At 46.6% G+C, this 16,775-nt stretch overlaps 1 protein-coding gene across 3 annotated transcripts in view; it reads right to left on the bottom strand.

Annotated features, from left to right (window-relative positions):
- The window catches only part of OSBPL8 (oxysterol binding protein like 8), a 939,874-nt gene that overhangs the window by 849,163 nt on the left and 73,936 nt on the right, over positions 1 to 16,775 (bottom strand). Inside the window, exon 3 of one of the 3 annotated variants that reach the window (XM_085653858.1) lies at positions 7,415 to 7,543. The exons of the other annotated variants lie outside the window; for them this stretch is intronic. The gene's annotated coding sequence lies outside the window, so the exon portion shown is untranslated. The remainder of the gene's footprint in view (positions 1 to 7,414; positions 7,544 to 16,775) is intronic. 3 annotated transcript variants of the gene reach the window in all.

The raw sequence follows: 16,775 nt of genomic DNA, 5'->3' as shown, positions 1-16,775 counted from the left end.
TGTAGGTAGAACGCAGTTGGCTAATCTGTGCGCAGCCACACAATGTTACCCGGCAGCGGTCCGCAGTGTACATGCTGTGTGCACAGGGCCATTGAGTGGTCAGCCTGCGGAGGAGCTTTTCCCTGTTAATCAGCACACCAGAGTCGGAAGATCGCAGACTGATATTCCGAGCGCTGCCACTCACCGCTACCTGGTGGAGGCTCCTGGCCTGTGCTAGGTGCTTTTAAACGCGCAATTAGGTGGAATTTCAATCTATCGCTACATGCTCCCAGCAGTGCTTTGAGCCTAGCTCCTTTTGAAGCGTTTGACCTTTTATGGTCTAACATCTCTACAAGTAAAACTTACTTTACTTTGTTATGCGGTGGAGCGAGCATGCTGTGTATTCACTCTCCAGCGAGGAAGTTACCCAGCTGCCACAAGAGGAATTCACTTTCAGAAACTAAAAGAGGACTTAGGGGTCGATTATGTTGGCGGGCGGAATGCCACTGCCCGTATGGCGGTGGCGATCTGCCCGCCAATGATCACCGCCCGCCTACCATTCACCTCCCGCCACATTACGATGGCGTGGCAGGGAACCCGGCGGATGGAAAGACCGTCCTCCAGTCGGACAGGCGACCGGGCGGAAAAGGGCTCTCATATGGTAGCGGTGTCTGCAAGACACCGCCATCCATATTATGATGTGCGGCGGTGCAGGGCTTTCCATGGCGGAGACCCCACCCTGGAAAGCCAGGCGGAGATCACTGTTGGGGGCCCGTTGCGGGCCCCCAGGATGTTGGGGGGGGGTGGGTATGTATGGTACCCCCCTGCATTTGCATGCACAAGGTGGCAGGCACCGCGCGGTGCCTGCCATGTTGTGCATGCAAATGTACAACATGCTTTTTTTACATTGCGGCGGGTGCTGCTGACAGCACCGCCCGCCGCAATGTAAAAAATGTGGGATGCGCCCGCCAGTGTGGCAGGCATATCCTAATTTGAATCGCGGGACCGCCGCACATATGGCAGGCAGTCCCTTTTGCCGTTACGGTGTCCGCCCGCCATCGTAATGGACCCCTTTGTTACTTGTGTAATCCTGCATAATTTAAGAAATCGCATACAGAGGAAAAGAGGACTTATTCTTAGCTCCGTTAACCTTCTGAAAAACGCAATTTTGGGAAGTGAATGCAATTCTTGCAGTAATTCTGTGTACATTAGCATTATATTGATCTTTTTCCCCATCTCTGGTATGGCGGTAGCTAGCATGAGCCAACCACCTCCCTTTCTGCATGAAGCTGGTGAACCTGAAATACTATAGGACAGGTGGATACAAATATTCAATTCATTTACTTGCCACTGAGGGTGATTTATTTTCAACAGTAAACTGTATATTTTACTACCTAATTAAGGATTCAAAGGAAGGAAAGCGTGTGAAGTTAAAACACAACGTAATTCTAATGAATCAAGTGGGAAGGAGGAGGTTGAGGAAGACATTTTTCAGTCCCCACTGTGTCCAGCTGGCCATTTCTCGAAGCATCCTCTTGCTGCCCACACCAGCGTTGCCTACCTTGTTGCGCTGCAGTCCGCCGCCGCCATCTCCATCTGCGGCCGCAGTGTGGGGACAGGGTCGGACTACACTCCCCAGCATCCTGTGCGCCACCGGACCTGCTGACGCTGTGTTCGCGCCACGAGGCGCTTAAAAGAGCGCCGTTGCCTCCGCGTCGCGGGACGCGCGCGGGCGGCGCCGGGCTGAGCCCGGGCAGAGGGCGGGCCGTCTGTGGCAGTCAGGGGCCAGAGGAGGCCGGGTCGGGCCACCCCCCCTGCGTCGTCTCCCTGATGTACTGTTAAAATCATCCTGACTGGTCACTGGAAACCATTCACTGTCGGACTGCCCTACTCGGACCAGCTGAAGACATCAGACGGTATCGTGCACATTAACTCTTTTTCATAGCTCATTATCATGGAACCACGTAAAAGTACAGTGGGCACTTTAGATGCCTATCTACTGAGAGCTGAATCCCTACTCATTCAGGAAATACAATCTACCGAAAAAAGACTCAATAGAACCATCGTTAAGATCAATCAGACTTTGACGCTTCCAGCCCACCCTCACCGACTAGATCTCCCATCAGGACAAAGGCCACTATGGACCCCCCAGTCCATCTCCCCTCTACGTCACCGGGCCTAAAAGAAATACAGCAGAAAGTCATCTCTCCACAACCAAAAGGACCCTTAACTCGGGGGAAAGCTAACATTAAACCAAGCATTGGGAGGGGGGCGCACAGAAAGGGCCAATCTGCTAAACCTGGGAGGACACTAACCCATTTAATTACTCATGATACAGGCACTCAAACAGATGAACCAATCCCACTCTCGACTAGATACCCTCGAAGAAATGATTAAGATGACAGCACAAAATAGTATGAAGGAAATTCAAAAAGCTGTTAGCCAGGACATAGAAGAAAAACTGAGCGAAATGATATCTTTACTCTCCTCGGTTTTTGAGGACAAATTTGCCCAACTTACGAAAACCTTACTCGATGGCAGCACACAATCACACCTTTCAAATACCGTGTTTGCACTAAGTCAACCCAACCCCCAGCAAGCACGAAACCCATCTCTACCAACAGAACACCCAAATAATCCCACTCCAATTACTTCCACTACTGTCTCAATAGCAAGATCGCCGAGCAAACAGGGCTCACAGGGAGTTGCCACACCACACTTAGCAATGGAACAATCTGTGACACCTCGCACAATTTTAAACCATGAGAGCAGGGTAGACTCGACTACCACCATAATGCCAAACAAAGAAAGCTTACATCTACCGCCAGCTGCTCGACCATATGTTTTGGTCCTAACAAATATCCCACCCCTACAAAAAGATTCCAAAGAAACATGGGTTTCATTAAGGAACAAGGTTGCCAACTGGCTCACTAACAACACCTATTTCCACTCCAGGGATATAAATCAGATCCTGATGGTGAGAAGAGTGGGCTGGATTGGGGACCTTAATAAAAAAAAACCCTGGAGACTGTATAGTCATAAACTTTAGGTCTCCAGGTCTAGTTCGCTCCCTTCTTAGGATCAATAGGGGAACAATACATGAAACCACTAACATCAACCTGGTGCCACTTGATTTTTTCTATCGTATTGAGCAAACTGAAGCCCACAGAGGGGATGGGTGCATCCTCACTCAAAACAGGTACGAACAACTCTCCACGTTAGAGGAGGTGGAATGACCGTTAATACCATCGGATATCCCTATTCCTCCAATTTCCACTTTGCCCCCTCCTACATCAAACGAGCATTCTAGCTTACATCCTGACACAAATAAGACCTCGATCATATCTCCCCCTACTTACCCATTACCAACAGCTCAACCGGGGACCCTTTTAAACCCCGATCATACCAGTGCTCCTGAAAACATCTCGTTCCAAACAGCTAGATCCTGTAGGGTGGACGTCAACACTCCCACAGAGTACACTCTTGTGGGCAAACAAATTACATCCAGGACCCCTAACAGAAGTAACGGAGAAAGCTCCGTTCTAACCATAACATTTTGGAACATTTCGGGCCTTCTCTCAAAGATCCAGAATGAAGAATGGAAAAAATTTATGAAAGCAACCGAAATAATTGCTCTTCAGGAGACATGGGTAACTACCCCTATCCATATAAACGGTTTCAAGACTTTCTTTAGTCCAGCACTCCCCTCAATATCTGGTAGAGCAAAGGGAGGACTAACCATCTACGTCTCAAACTTAATATCCACTCTGGAAGCCTACCCCCTTAAAAACGAATCACAGTATCAGATCCTACGACTTACTATAATGCCACCAATTCTAATAGTCAACATCTATAATAACCTTACTGACTCCAGCTTTACGGAGGTTATTAAAGAAATTCGTGAATTCTTACAAAAACAATTCACTCAAAGGAAAGGAAATGACCCTATAATAATCTGGGGGGGGGGGGGGGTATTTTAATTTGACACAATGTAAAAGTACCTTAAACGGAAACTGTGGCTATACGGACCATCAACAAAATTAGATCCCCCACTTCGTGCATTCAAACAAGGGGTCAATCCTGAACGAGACTATGATCCTTTTGCAATTAGCATTTGCAAACGAACACACTGTACCTCTAACTCCCTTTGCTCCAACTTTCAACGGCAGAGGTCTATCTTCATGCATTGACTATATTTTAGTGGGGAATATTCGCCCAAAACAGATCCTCGATGTTACTACACACGACTGTGTTTTTAGTGACCATTTTCCACTATCCGTTGCCATTCAAAGTACCACATTGCGAGCAAATGCTCAAACAACACTTCATGATGATTTTATTTCTATGTCCCGCTTAAACGGTTATGCACTTAAATGGTCAAACATCGACCCCGCAGACATTCTAAAAATTGTCATCACCACAGCTCGTCCAGCCTTTGAAGTCTGCCTAACAGAAACTTCATCTCCCACCGAGATAGTGACCAACTACGAAGAAATAATCTCAGCGGTAAGAAACGCCCTGACAGTGCATCCCAGGGGAGAAAAATCGACAAAGGACAAACCTAAGTTCAGATGGTTTAACCCAGCATGTTCCAAAGCCTATAAACATCTTAAAAGATCTTTAAAAAAAATCCCCAGAAATACGCTCGAGGTCCAAATGGCCAGGCAAACTTACAATAAAACAATAGCATCCAGAAAAAAGGAACTAAAAGAGGAACACTGGCCTGCTTTACATAATAGTTGCCTAAGCAAAGACTCGGTCACTTTCTGGGAGATTGTAAATTCCCCTTTCCTGACGGGTCCAAAAGGCAGTGGGACACTTGAGTCGACCAACTCTGAACAAGAATGGGTCACCCACTTCTCAAAAATATTTTCAGCCCCAACAGATCAATCCCCACAGACATTAATCTTACCACCGGCCAAAACTAACCTTGCAGCGATGAATTTCAATCTTGCCGAGGTGGAGCAGGCCCTGAATGGCAGTAGATCAGGAAAGGCCCCAGGACCAGACTCGGTTCCCATGGACCTCTACAAATCCAACATCGACCTCTGGGCCCCCCTGTTACTAAACGTTCTAGTGGCCCTGGGACAGGTAGGACTGCCAACATCCTGGTCAGACTCGATTTTAGTCCCGATTTTTAAAAAAAGGAAATAGGAACTGCCCTACGTGCTACAGGCCCATATCCCTACTGGACTCCTTTGGTAAAGCAGTAGGTAGAATTCTCTTAGTACGACTACAAACTTGGGCAGAGACAAATAATATTTTATCTGACATCCAGTTTGGTTTCAGAGCAGGAAGAGGCACCACAGAACAGGTTCTTAACCTCACTCTCTTGAGAGGGAAGTATGTCCATGCAAAGGGTGGCAGCCTTTACATGGCATACGTTGACCTATCGGCAGCCTTCGACTGCGTAGACCATAACAAGCTCTGGGCCATAATGACTAAATTGGGAACTGATATAAACCTAGTCAATTACATCAGAGAAATCTACTCGAATACCACCACAAGTGTTAGATTTGGCACAGGGGGCCAGCTTACGTCATCTTTTGGTGTTGAACGGGGAGTCAGGCAAGGCTGTGTCCTGGCACCTTTTCTTTTTAATATTTACACCAACGGTTTAGAAGCAGCTCTGCTAAAAGGTAGCTAGGACCACCCACATATCCAACTGCGCCCAATCCTTCTTTATGCGGACGACGCAGTTATAATAGCCCGTACCCCTCTGGAACTACAAAGGACTTTGGACAGATATACAAATTTTATGCACTCATTGGGCTTAAACATCAATGCCAAGAAAACCTTTACAATGACTTCAGGTAAACAACTGCGCAAAAGGAAAAATATCTACTCAAGTGACTCTATAATAGAACACACTACTACCTATCCCTATCTGGGAGTCATAATAGACAATAAATCCACCTGGAATAGTGCCGTAGAGAATAGAAACTCACAATTCTTAAAAGCAACAACGGCACTGAGAGTGTTTGCTCGGAGACTGGGAAAAAGAGCATCCAAAGAAATGCTAGACATTTACAACTCAAAATGTCTTAGCGTGGCGATTTACGGGGCAGGGATATGGGGTAGCGCACGAGTCACCTCAATCCAAAAAACAGAGAACTCCTTCCTGAAATTTTTGCTGGCAGCTCTGCGATCCACCTCAACTTTTAACATTCACAGTGAACTGGGCCTTCCATTTATCACAGATGTAATACGAATGCAGCCAATTCTCTTATGGCATCGCATCTGGTCTACACCGGAACTAAAATTCACACAGACTTATTTTAGACTGCATGAAACTGGAGTACGGATCACGCATTACTTGGCTCACTTATGTCAAAAACTTTCTTACTGACTTAGGACTCGAACACTTTTTTTACCAATCCCCTAAATACTAAACAAATCTCCAGAAAGAAAATACGTGACATATGCTCAACTCACCTAACAGACCTACGTCTGCCTACGTCTGGCACTTGAATCAAACAGAATTGCGTACAAACGGTATGCTAACTAACAACGCGGTCGTACTAACGACCGCGTACTAACGGCATGCGAAGAAACGCATGCGAAGTAAACGCCGCTTCCCGCGTTTGTCTCCTCCACAAATGTACTTTTTGTGTCATTTTTCACCTGCTGTTTTTAACTTCACTATATTTGCCAAGCTGGAAAAGTAAAAAAAAAAAATCCTGAAATAAGTGGAAGTGAAGTAGGATATTTCCCATATCCCCTTTTGAGTAAGCTGTAAACTAGAGTGAATGAGAGTTTATTGTTTTAAAACAGAGCGCCCGTGGTGTGCTCTTTCTGTAAGCATAGTGGCACGAAACCAGCTAATGCTGCCAACATTGCTTCATGCATTCCATATTCTTTCCAAGCTGTATTTACATTTGCCAAACAGAGGGCGCTCAGGCCAATCCTGAAGCTGCTCTCATGTGTGACAGCAGCTTGAGGACTGGCGGCAGGGCATTCTGGGAGCCTGTGCCTTCCCGAAGAGCTGCACAACGGGGGACGGCTGTAGGTAAGGTTTAAAAAACAAAATATATATATTTTTTAAACTACCCCCCCCCCCCCCCCCCGACTCATAGTGCACTGTTCATTCGTTGATCCAGAATAATTTTTTGTGGTCAGCTACTTGACACCATGGCAAAGATCAGGGTGGTAATCCTGTTTAAAATGCAACATTTATGCCCCAACTGGAATTACTTTATGGATTTAAATTGCGAGAGCACAAACAATGGAATGGGGAATATCAAATGCTACTCACACATCATTTCACATTCCTAGGTGTTAAAACATAACTGTGTTTAAATTACGAGGCTGTTAATTTAAGTACTCCATGGAATCAGGGCACAATTTGCACCCGATTTTAGGCAATCAGTCCCTATGAAGTAATAAACACAAATTTGATTTATAAATTCTGTTAGATTGAGTTTTCTTTTAATACCTTTGACCAGGTGACTTGGTGTTCTTTTTTGTAGAGTGCTCCTGGAGTAACAAAACTAGCCCAACTTCACAGTGTAAGGCTAGATGTTGGTTGGGTCAAATGAAGGCTGTATATCTTTTTTACAGCGTTCTGTAAATAAGTGAAAAAAACATTTTTGGAAAACCATAGCAACAGGCCAGAAAGTGCTTTGTTTCATACGGTTTGTAGCACTACAATATACTGGACACTGAAAGAGCAGATTGAAGGACAAGTTACTTACCTTCAGTAATGCTTTATCTGGTAGAGACATAATCTAGCGACAGATTTCTTATCTCAGAATATCCCAAGCGTCAGACTGGATCTGGAAACTTTTGCTCAAGCAATACTGTTGCGCGCCAGAAGATGGCGTTAGTCGACTTCATGTGATGTCGGCGGCTGCGCCGAAAGTGATGTCAGCATCATCTTTATAGGTGCCACCTTGGCGCGATGACATCAATTACTTTTCACAACTTTCCACACCAGGAGTGCAGAGCAATTAAGTGTACAGAACTAGGGCCCTGAAAGGGATCAGCCCTGGCCCGAAAACCCTGTCTGCAGTGCGGGGAGGATGGGAGGGTCGGTAATGGCTCTGTGACTAGATTATGTCTCTACCAGATAAGGCGTTACCGAAAGCAGGTAATTTGTCCATCTGATAGAGACATCTAGCAGCAGTTTCCTTACCTTAGAATAGATACCCCAGCAATACCATCCTCAGAGGAGACACTGCGGACAAGTTCAGACCAGGAAGTCCTGCAGGACAGAGTGGCAAAAAAGGCTGTCTCTGCAGATTTGATTGTCCAGGCAGTAGTGCTTAGTGAACGTGTGCAGTAAAGCCCATGTTGCTGCCTGACAAATGTCAAGAACTGAAACACCATGTTGCAACACTGTGTTTGCAACCTTAGCTCTGGTGGAATGAGCCCTTATGCCATCAGGAGGTGGTTTCTTGGCAGAGAGTAGCACATTTTGATGCATAGGATGACCCATTGCGAGATAGTCCTCTTCTGCACCGCACAACCTGTCTTTGGGCCAGCATACCATAAAAAGAGTTGGTTTTCCACCCGGAACTCTCTAATGCGGTCAAGGTAGAATGACAATGCTCTTTTTGGGTGCAGACGGTAAAGTTGCTCCTCTTCTTTAGAGGGGTGCGGAAGAGCATAGAAGTGGGCAAGATGCCCGATTGCCCCATGTGAAACAGTGATACCTTTTTGGATAAGAAAGATGCCCTAGTGCGAAGTAACAACTCATCAGGAAAGATGATCAGGTAAGGAGGCTTAGGTGACTGAGCCTGCAATTCGTTCACCCTCCTGGCAAAAGTTATTGCCACTAAAACAAGGTCCCACTGGGGCATGATGAAAGGGGCAGGTGTGAACATACGTACAAGTCGCTTAAGAAACCTGCTTACAATAAGGAATTTAAACAAAGAGGGGTAGTCCGGCAGCCTCAAGAAGACAGACAAGGCCGAAAGGTAGCTTTTAGGAGTGCCCAGTGCAGAGCCCTGCTGGGCAACGGTCAAAATAAAAAAAAAGGACTTGAGAGGGGAAAGCAAGGATGAGAATCAATAGACTGCTCTGTACAGTATTTTACAAATTTCTGCCACCGGCAGGCATACACATTCTTGGTATAGGGACGCCTGGCTGCCAAAATCACATCACAGACCTCAGGAAGAAGATCAAACGCTGTCAACTGCCACCGCTCAATCTCCAAGCAAGAAGCCGTAGAATTGACAGGTTGGGGGGTGGAGGACCTCCCCCTACTGCTGCGACACAAGATCCTCCCAAAGGGGCAGCCTGATCAGAGGACCGATGCTTATCTGCAGAAGCTCGGGATAGCAAACTCCCCGTGCCCAGTCCAGAGCCACAAGAATGACTTGAGCTCGGTTGCGCGTGATCTTCTTGAGCACTCTGGGCGGAGTGGTATGGGAAAAAAAGACACATATCAGGCCTGAGCCCCACTCGCGATGAAGTGTTTCAGAGCGACAGCTGCCTTGGAAACTCCAACGCACAAAACTGCTGACATTGCGCATTCTCAGCAGAGGTGAGCAGATCTATCAAAGGCTCTTCCCACTGCTGAAAGAGACCTTGCGTCACCTTCAGATGGAGACGCCATTCATGATCCACCAGGCATCGATGGCGGAGTTGGTCTGCCCTGGCGTTCAGGGAACCTGCCAGGCGGTGAACCACCAAGGATATGCCCTGCTGTTCCGGCCATGTCCAGAGACGCAGGGCCTCCTGACAAAGGGTCCATGACCCCACCCCGCCCAGTTTGTTGTAGGACCACATGGTGGTGGTGTTGTCCGTGAACACCTGAACCAGCTTTCCCTTGATGGAAGAGAGGAAGCTTTCAATGCCAAGAAAATTGCTCGGAGCTGCAGCAAGTAGATATGGAGTCTGGATTCTGCCACAGACCAGAGTCCTCTGACTTCCATCACTCCTAGATGGCCACCCCATCCCAAGAGTGACGCATCTGTCACCACTGTGTGATCTGGTTGGGGAAGGAAGAGGGGTCTGCCTCTGACACAACTGTAGTTGATTAGCCACTACTGCAGGTCCTGTGCAGTTCCCTCCGAGATCTGGGCCATGTCACAGAGATTAACCTGATGCTGCACCCACTGGAACTTCAGGTTTCACTGTAGAGCCGGCATATGCCATCTGGCATGTGTCACAAGCAGGATGCAGGAGGCCATGACATTCAGGAGTCTGTCACTCTCCCCCAAATCCACAATAGAGGCTGAAACATCGGTATCATAGTCTGAATATCCTGGACTCCTCGCTCGGGAGGATAGGCCCAAAACTGCACCATGTCCGGAACAGCTCAGATGAAAGCGAGCACATGGATAGTGAACCCCAGTTAAAGCAGGATGTTGGCCGTAGTCTGGAGGTGGGAGACAACAGCCTGGGGTGAGCTCGCCTTCAACAGCCAGTCATTGAGATAGGGAAAGACTGGCACCCTTGATCTGCGTAGAGGAGCTACAACCACCGCCATCATCTTGGTGAACACACAAGGGGCGCTGGTAAGGCCAAAGGAGAGCCCTTGAACTTAAAGTGCTTGTGGCCTACCGTGAACTGTTGGTAACGCCGACGAGCAGGCAGGACAGGAAAGAGATAATAGGCGCTGTGCAAGTCCAACGCAATTATCCAGGCTCCAGGGTCTAGGGCAGACTTACCCTATTCACAGGAGCCCGTGTTGGGTTGGACCAGGTTCCAGAACATCATCTGTCAAGGCCTCGTTGAAAGGTAGGAGGGGTTCAGAGGAGGAGACACCTGGCTGCAGGACCTCTGTCAAGATGTTCATCTTGACATCCAACGAAGGGAGCTGGAGGTCCAGGACCAAAGACGCCCTTCTAACCACCATAACATATGAAGCTCCCTCCTCCGTTGAAGCGGTATGACTGACGCCACCACTGGCTCTATTTGAGGCCACTGGCACCAAGGCTGGAGTCGCCGGCACGGAACCTGATGGAGAGCCCGATGGAGGGCCCAAAGGCGCGCCAGTACGGTCAGGCCACCCAAACATTTGACACATGGCATCGTAGAAATCTTTAAGCTGGGCAGGGTCGCTACGGCTCCTGGCAAGGTAGGGAAGTGTGGAACTTACCTAGGCGCAAGTTCTGCAGAACGAGTCCTAGGGCATCGAGGCTCTTCCATTGCATAGGCTGACGGACGGGGAGAAAGAGGAAGCAGGCTTCAATGTTATTGTGTTTATGTCTCTAGCCTGACTAACTCGATTAAGTAGGGGGGGGGGGGGGGGACGAGGAATTGGGACTCCCGGAGCGGCGCCCGGACCTTCCCTTCGACCGGGAACAAGACCTCCGGAGCTAGCAACGTGGAGCTGACCTCCGGGGCGAGCATTGTGAAGCCGAACGCCGGGCCACAGGCAGCTGTAGGGACCGCTCCCTCAAAGCCTTCGCAGCCATGACTCGGCAATCGAAGCACGACTTTGAGTCATGGTCACACTTCAGGCACTAGAGACAAATTAGGTGTGGATCCGTCACCAACATGGCACAATGGCAGGCGCTGCACGGCTTGAATCCAGAAGTCTTTCAACATGGAGGGAAAAATCCACAAACCAAAAAAAAAAAAAAAAAAAGACAAAAGGTCGAAAAAAGCCTGTCAAAAAGGGATCTGCGCTTGCTGGTGCAGAAAGAAAAGAACGATGTCAGCGCGCCGAGGTGGCGCCTACATAGGTGAAGCGAACATCACTTCCGGCGTGTATGACACAGACTTCGCCACGCAGAGCTGACTGACACCACCTAAAGGTGCGCAATGGTATTGCTCGAGCAAAGGTTTCCGAATCCAGCCTGATGCCTTGGCTATTCTATGATAAGGGATCTGGAGCTAGATTTCTCTATCAGATACAATTCATCAACAACACACATTCGAAGGAGCAGAGGCAAGAATACAAGTCAGTGACCACAAGATCTATTAGAAAGTTAAGCCAGTTGGGGAAATTAGCACGCATCCTAATTTCCTGCAAGTTATATTAAAAAAGCACTTATGTTGAAATGAAGTGAAAGAAAAAAAAAAAAACAGCCTGCGTTTCTTCATTGGCAAAGAGCAATATAAAAAAAATAATAATGTAATGAATTATTTGCACTACAATGAGTCAGCAGACAGAAATCTGGCCAAAGGAAAATATCGTCTAAGCAACAGATGGTCCATTCAAACACATTTATTCTACAATCAAGCAGATTGTTAAGGCACAGAACTAAACAAGCATAAAAAAGCAAGTCATCAACCCAAACCATCAGAATGAAAGCTGTGCAAGCAACAGCGTAAATACGAGTGTGAAGTAAAGTTCCTTTTTCAGCATGTAAACCAGGTGGAAATCCACCATAAGCGATGCTCTAGATCAGCGAAGAAGCTGAACAATGGGAATCCTTTCACAGTAATGGAATTTCCTAACATTGCACACGGAACAGTGGACGTATATGAGCAATAGTCCAGTGAGAGAGGTGACATGGTGCAAGAAGACTATGAGCTAACAAGGGAGGAGTACAGAGGAGTACCCTGGGACTAGGAGAGCATGTATGTATATTTTCTTTGTATAATGAAAGCCTAGTCAAAAGGCAGCAAAGAGCCGTACAGAGTCAAGCTTAAGCATAAAGTCAACAAGTAATAGTAGTGGTAGCTGGTTATGGATGCTTGATGCATTGCGAGTTCGTGTTCTTTAAAGAGGTGCATCTTTAACACTTTCCTAAATTGGAGTGGCCTTTGAGCTGTTGTGATAAGATTCAGGAATTGTTTTCCAGATCCAAGGTGCATATATGGAAAAGTTCTGCTGCCTTTTTCACACTAGGCTGCAGTTGGATTGTATGCTGGCTGCACATGTCCACAGAACCACAAGAGAGGGTGAGCTTGTCAGCAAGATCAGCACGGGGGAGGGGTATACTGGTTGTAATGACTTTGCGGTACTGGTTGTGATGCAGTTAGTTTTGAAGATGGTGTGGCTGGCAAGGAAGAGCCAATAGAGATCAGATATTTCTTCATGCCCTGGATGAGATGTTCTGTGGCATGTAGGATGCCGTTAAAGGGCGTTCCTACCATCCAGCTGCAAGAATATTAAGGTCTTTAATAGTAGTTCTGACGTGGTTTCCTTGAAAAGAAAAACATTTTCTTTCAGAAAGAGCTGGTACCAGGCAGTTTTTCTTTTTTGGCAATATGTCCCATGGGGGTGGGTTACTATGTAATCGCTGACATATTACATGAGTAGCTAACTAATAGGTCATGCACATTGCGACAGGAGAAGCAGAAAATGTAATTGGCAGCGTGCTGATGATCTAACACAGTGGAAGAGGAAGGACACCACCCTGCCAGCAGACAAGAAGGTATGTCTTCTCATTCCACTTAGCAAATAAATGCAGAGGGAAAATGATCTCTGGCAGTACACGAGGTGGGGTTGGGTTGGATAAGGAAATGCTAATATATTAAATTAATTAACATGTTCAACCCCTGCTATGCTTTGGAACTGTAAACAAAACAAAAAACTCAATCATTTCTGAAGGGTTGTCCTAAAGCCTTTTAGTGATTGATTAACATCTATCCATCTGAAAAGGGAGGCTTGCAGCTCTTAATTGCTCTGATGGTAGCAGCCAGGGCTATGGTAGGTAAGGGATGCCTTTGTTTAAAGAATGGCTACAAATATTTAGAAAATTCTAGTGCGTCAAATTTCCCTCTTCTTATTTCACGACTAAGCATGCTGGACATCTTTTACTACATAAAACACTGTTCATCTTTTACCAGAATATATATTTGCTACAGCTCTTTCAAAATCTAGAATTGCACCTGCCTTTTTACTACTGAATCACACTGGTGGCTTAGATTTAGTCCACCATCCACTATCACAGTCAGATTTTTCTAATTTAGAAAAAGCCAGAAGGATCGAAGAAGAAAACCTTACAGCGGTTTCCAAGGTACTGCAAGTTGCTACATTGCCAAACACTCCAGGAAGTAAGTTTCAAACTTCTGGTGCAAGCTTTAAGAACATGTGGCCCCTTTTGGTCTAATGGATGATCACTGGTTGCAATGGATGTGCCAATAATGACTGTCACAGGGAATATCCAGCAACAAGTTCAATGGTGAACCAGCACATAAACAGGGAGGTTCGAGTGAATACAGAGATCTACAAGTCATTAAGGCAATGCTGCACTTCAGAGGAAGTCAGTGCAGATGACAGTAGGTATTAGTCTCCAACCTGACAACACTCCTCAGCCTTCAAGTAATCGTATCCTACAATGGTCGAAGCATCTCAAATCCTTTACACCGAAGGTCATCTCGTAATAAAAATGCCCTGACAAAATGACATGGATTAATAATTCGAAATCAAAGGCACACCAATTTGGGTGAAATTCCAGAGCAGACTTAGTTATGACACATGTCAGAGTAGCAGCAAACGATTATAGTAGTTCAAGGCAACTGTGAAACAGAATGACTAGCCTGTGCATCTATGAAGCACAAGTTGGCCAAGTCACACTAATGAATGGAACAGCAACAGACCCCTCCACAATTTTAGCTCACCATCTGTTGCAGAAGTCATCTCTTCCAAACAAGACCTCATTCTTGTCAGGCCTTAGCTTCAGTCATTCCTGTTCTGATCCCACAGATTTATCCTGTGGAGAATAGGCTAGAGACAACAGCACCAAAATCTACAGTGAAGGGGGCTGTAGAGGCATGCAATGATGGCACTGCCTACCATGCCTCCAGGCAATTTCACTTAAATGTCTCATATCAATGCACTTAACAATAAAGGGCAATAGTGATTAAGGTCCCTTAAGGTACCAGCTAAGATGTGAAAAAGGGTGTAGCACTGAAGAAAATCATGGGTATCTGTGTCTTATTCCACTGGAAGGAAGCAATGACAAACATGATCTCACAAAAGCTGGCAAAAACACTGGTTATTGCAGAAGCACAAGATGATCAACCATAATAAGGGCCAGTGCAAACGCAACTTCATAACTGTAAAACATTGTGTTACTGGTTGAAGGGGTTGGAAACCCTTCTCAAGAAACAACCATAATCCAAGTCAGGCTGAACCACGAAAGTCACTAAACTAACCAGTGCTTTAACCTGTTGTAGCTTGCCACACCGGCTTAACTTTTAGAGGCAATGTTTAGAGTATTTATGCAGCACAGCAAAAAAAGCTAAATATTTTAGCACAATTGGATACATTTCAATAAAAGAAATGAGACCACAACGACAAAGATCCAATCGGTGGAACCAATGATATGCAATTAAAGGTTTTTAGACAGGTATAGAGCCTAAAAGCACAAAGTGACTTTCAGTCATCTGGTCATGCTAGACCGGGGTTGAGTCATAAGTTCAGGCCGACCAAGATAGGGCATGGGCCAGATACAGGGACCAGGTTAGTCCCGCTGAAAAATGCATGTTACCAAAGTCTGGTGTGAAGAGTCCAGATCTTTAGGAATTCTCCTTCTCTTGTAGAGGAGTGGAGTGCACTCTGATGCCAGCCAAGGATCCAGGTTCTGGGAGGTGGGGGAGCATCTCCTGGGGTTCAGGGACTCACTTCAGTAGAGAAAAGCACGGTTTAGACAGGTCCAGTTGCATGCCCATGCAAGTCCACGTGTAGCAGGTCAACGGGGCAGTTGCAGGAAGGTCTCTGGAGCTTCTTTTATCCCTGTAGCTCAGAACAGGAGGCGAGTTACTTGACTCTTGGAGTCACTCAGGTAGCCTTGGATGAAGGGATCAGATCCAGCATGCCTCAAGCAGCAGGGCAGTCCACTGGTAGTAGCATGGATATAATCTGAGGAACAAGGCAGGCCTCCGGTAGCAGGGCAGTCCTCTGGGGAGGCATAGCAGGTTTCAAGCAGCAGGGCAATCCTCTGGAGAACAAAGCAGTCCCTCTGTAAAGTCCGCAAGTCCAGGAGTGTACTGAAGAGTATGCCAGGAAGTCCTATTTATATCAAAACACACACGATGATGGACGGAATGTTGTACATTGGCAAAACATTCACCCCCAGTCACAGATCTGGGTTTAATCCATTGTTATTTTGCTCACCACGCCACCCCAGTTCAGACATGGCCCTATGCAAATCAGTCTTGACCCTGTGCCTCATGGGAACAGTGCATCAGCTTGTGTGTTTTGCGGTTCGCCCTATGTGGAAGGGTATGCCCAGACGTGGGTCCCGTGCTCACTACGCCACTGGAGTCAAGCTATCCTGGCTGAAGAGGGGTGAAACCCCGAAACCAGTCCTAGGATGCTTGATTCCGGTCCAGGGAAGACATGGCTTGGCAGTTCGGGCTGGACTGTTCCCATGAGGCACAGGGTCAAGACTGATTTGCATATGGCCATGTCTGAACTGGGGTGACGTGGTGAGCAAAATAACGATGGATTAAACCCAGATCTGTGACTGGGGGTGAATGTTTTGCCAATGTGCAACATTCCGTCCATTATCTTGTGTGTTTTGCAGTCCTATTTATATACCTGATGCCATCCTTTTAAGTGGAGGAATGTTCTAGGCTACCCAAACATCTGATTCTGGAATTTGTTTTTTTTTATCCTCCCCTGCCAAGGCTCAAAGAAGTCTAGGGTCACATAAGACTAGTGTTAGGTTACTTTGTGTGTGCTAGAGGTCAATAATTTGAAATGTAATGGAGTCCGAGAACAGCTCTGCACCCAACCATCCTAACATGATGGCCCATCCTGCCCACATTAGTCCAACATTGTTCACTGTCTGGTTCCAATACACATTATTAATGGGAAGCCATTAAAAGGCAGCTGGAAACCCCTGTTAGGCCCTAGATTCTTTTGGGCAGGAAAGTGCCACCTTTCTAAAAGCTGCATTTTCAAAATTGGAATCTAAAATCCGACTTTACTTTAAAGAGGATTT

This window comes from Triturus cristatus, chromosome 4_1 (genome assembly GCF_964204655.1).
Source record: "Triturus cristatus chromosome 4_1, aTriCri1.1, whole genome shotgun sequence".
Lineage (NCBI taxonomy): Eukaryota > Metazoa > Chordata > Amphibia > Caudata > Salamandridae > Triturus > Triturus cristatus.
Note: the sequence above shows the minus strand (reverse complement) of the source record. Positions and strands in the feature narration are given on the sequence as shown.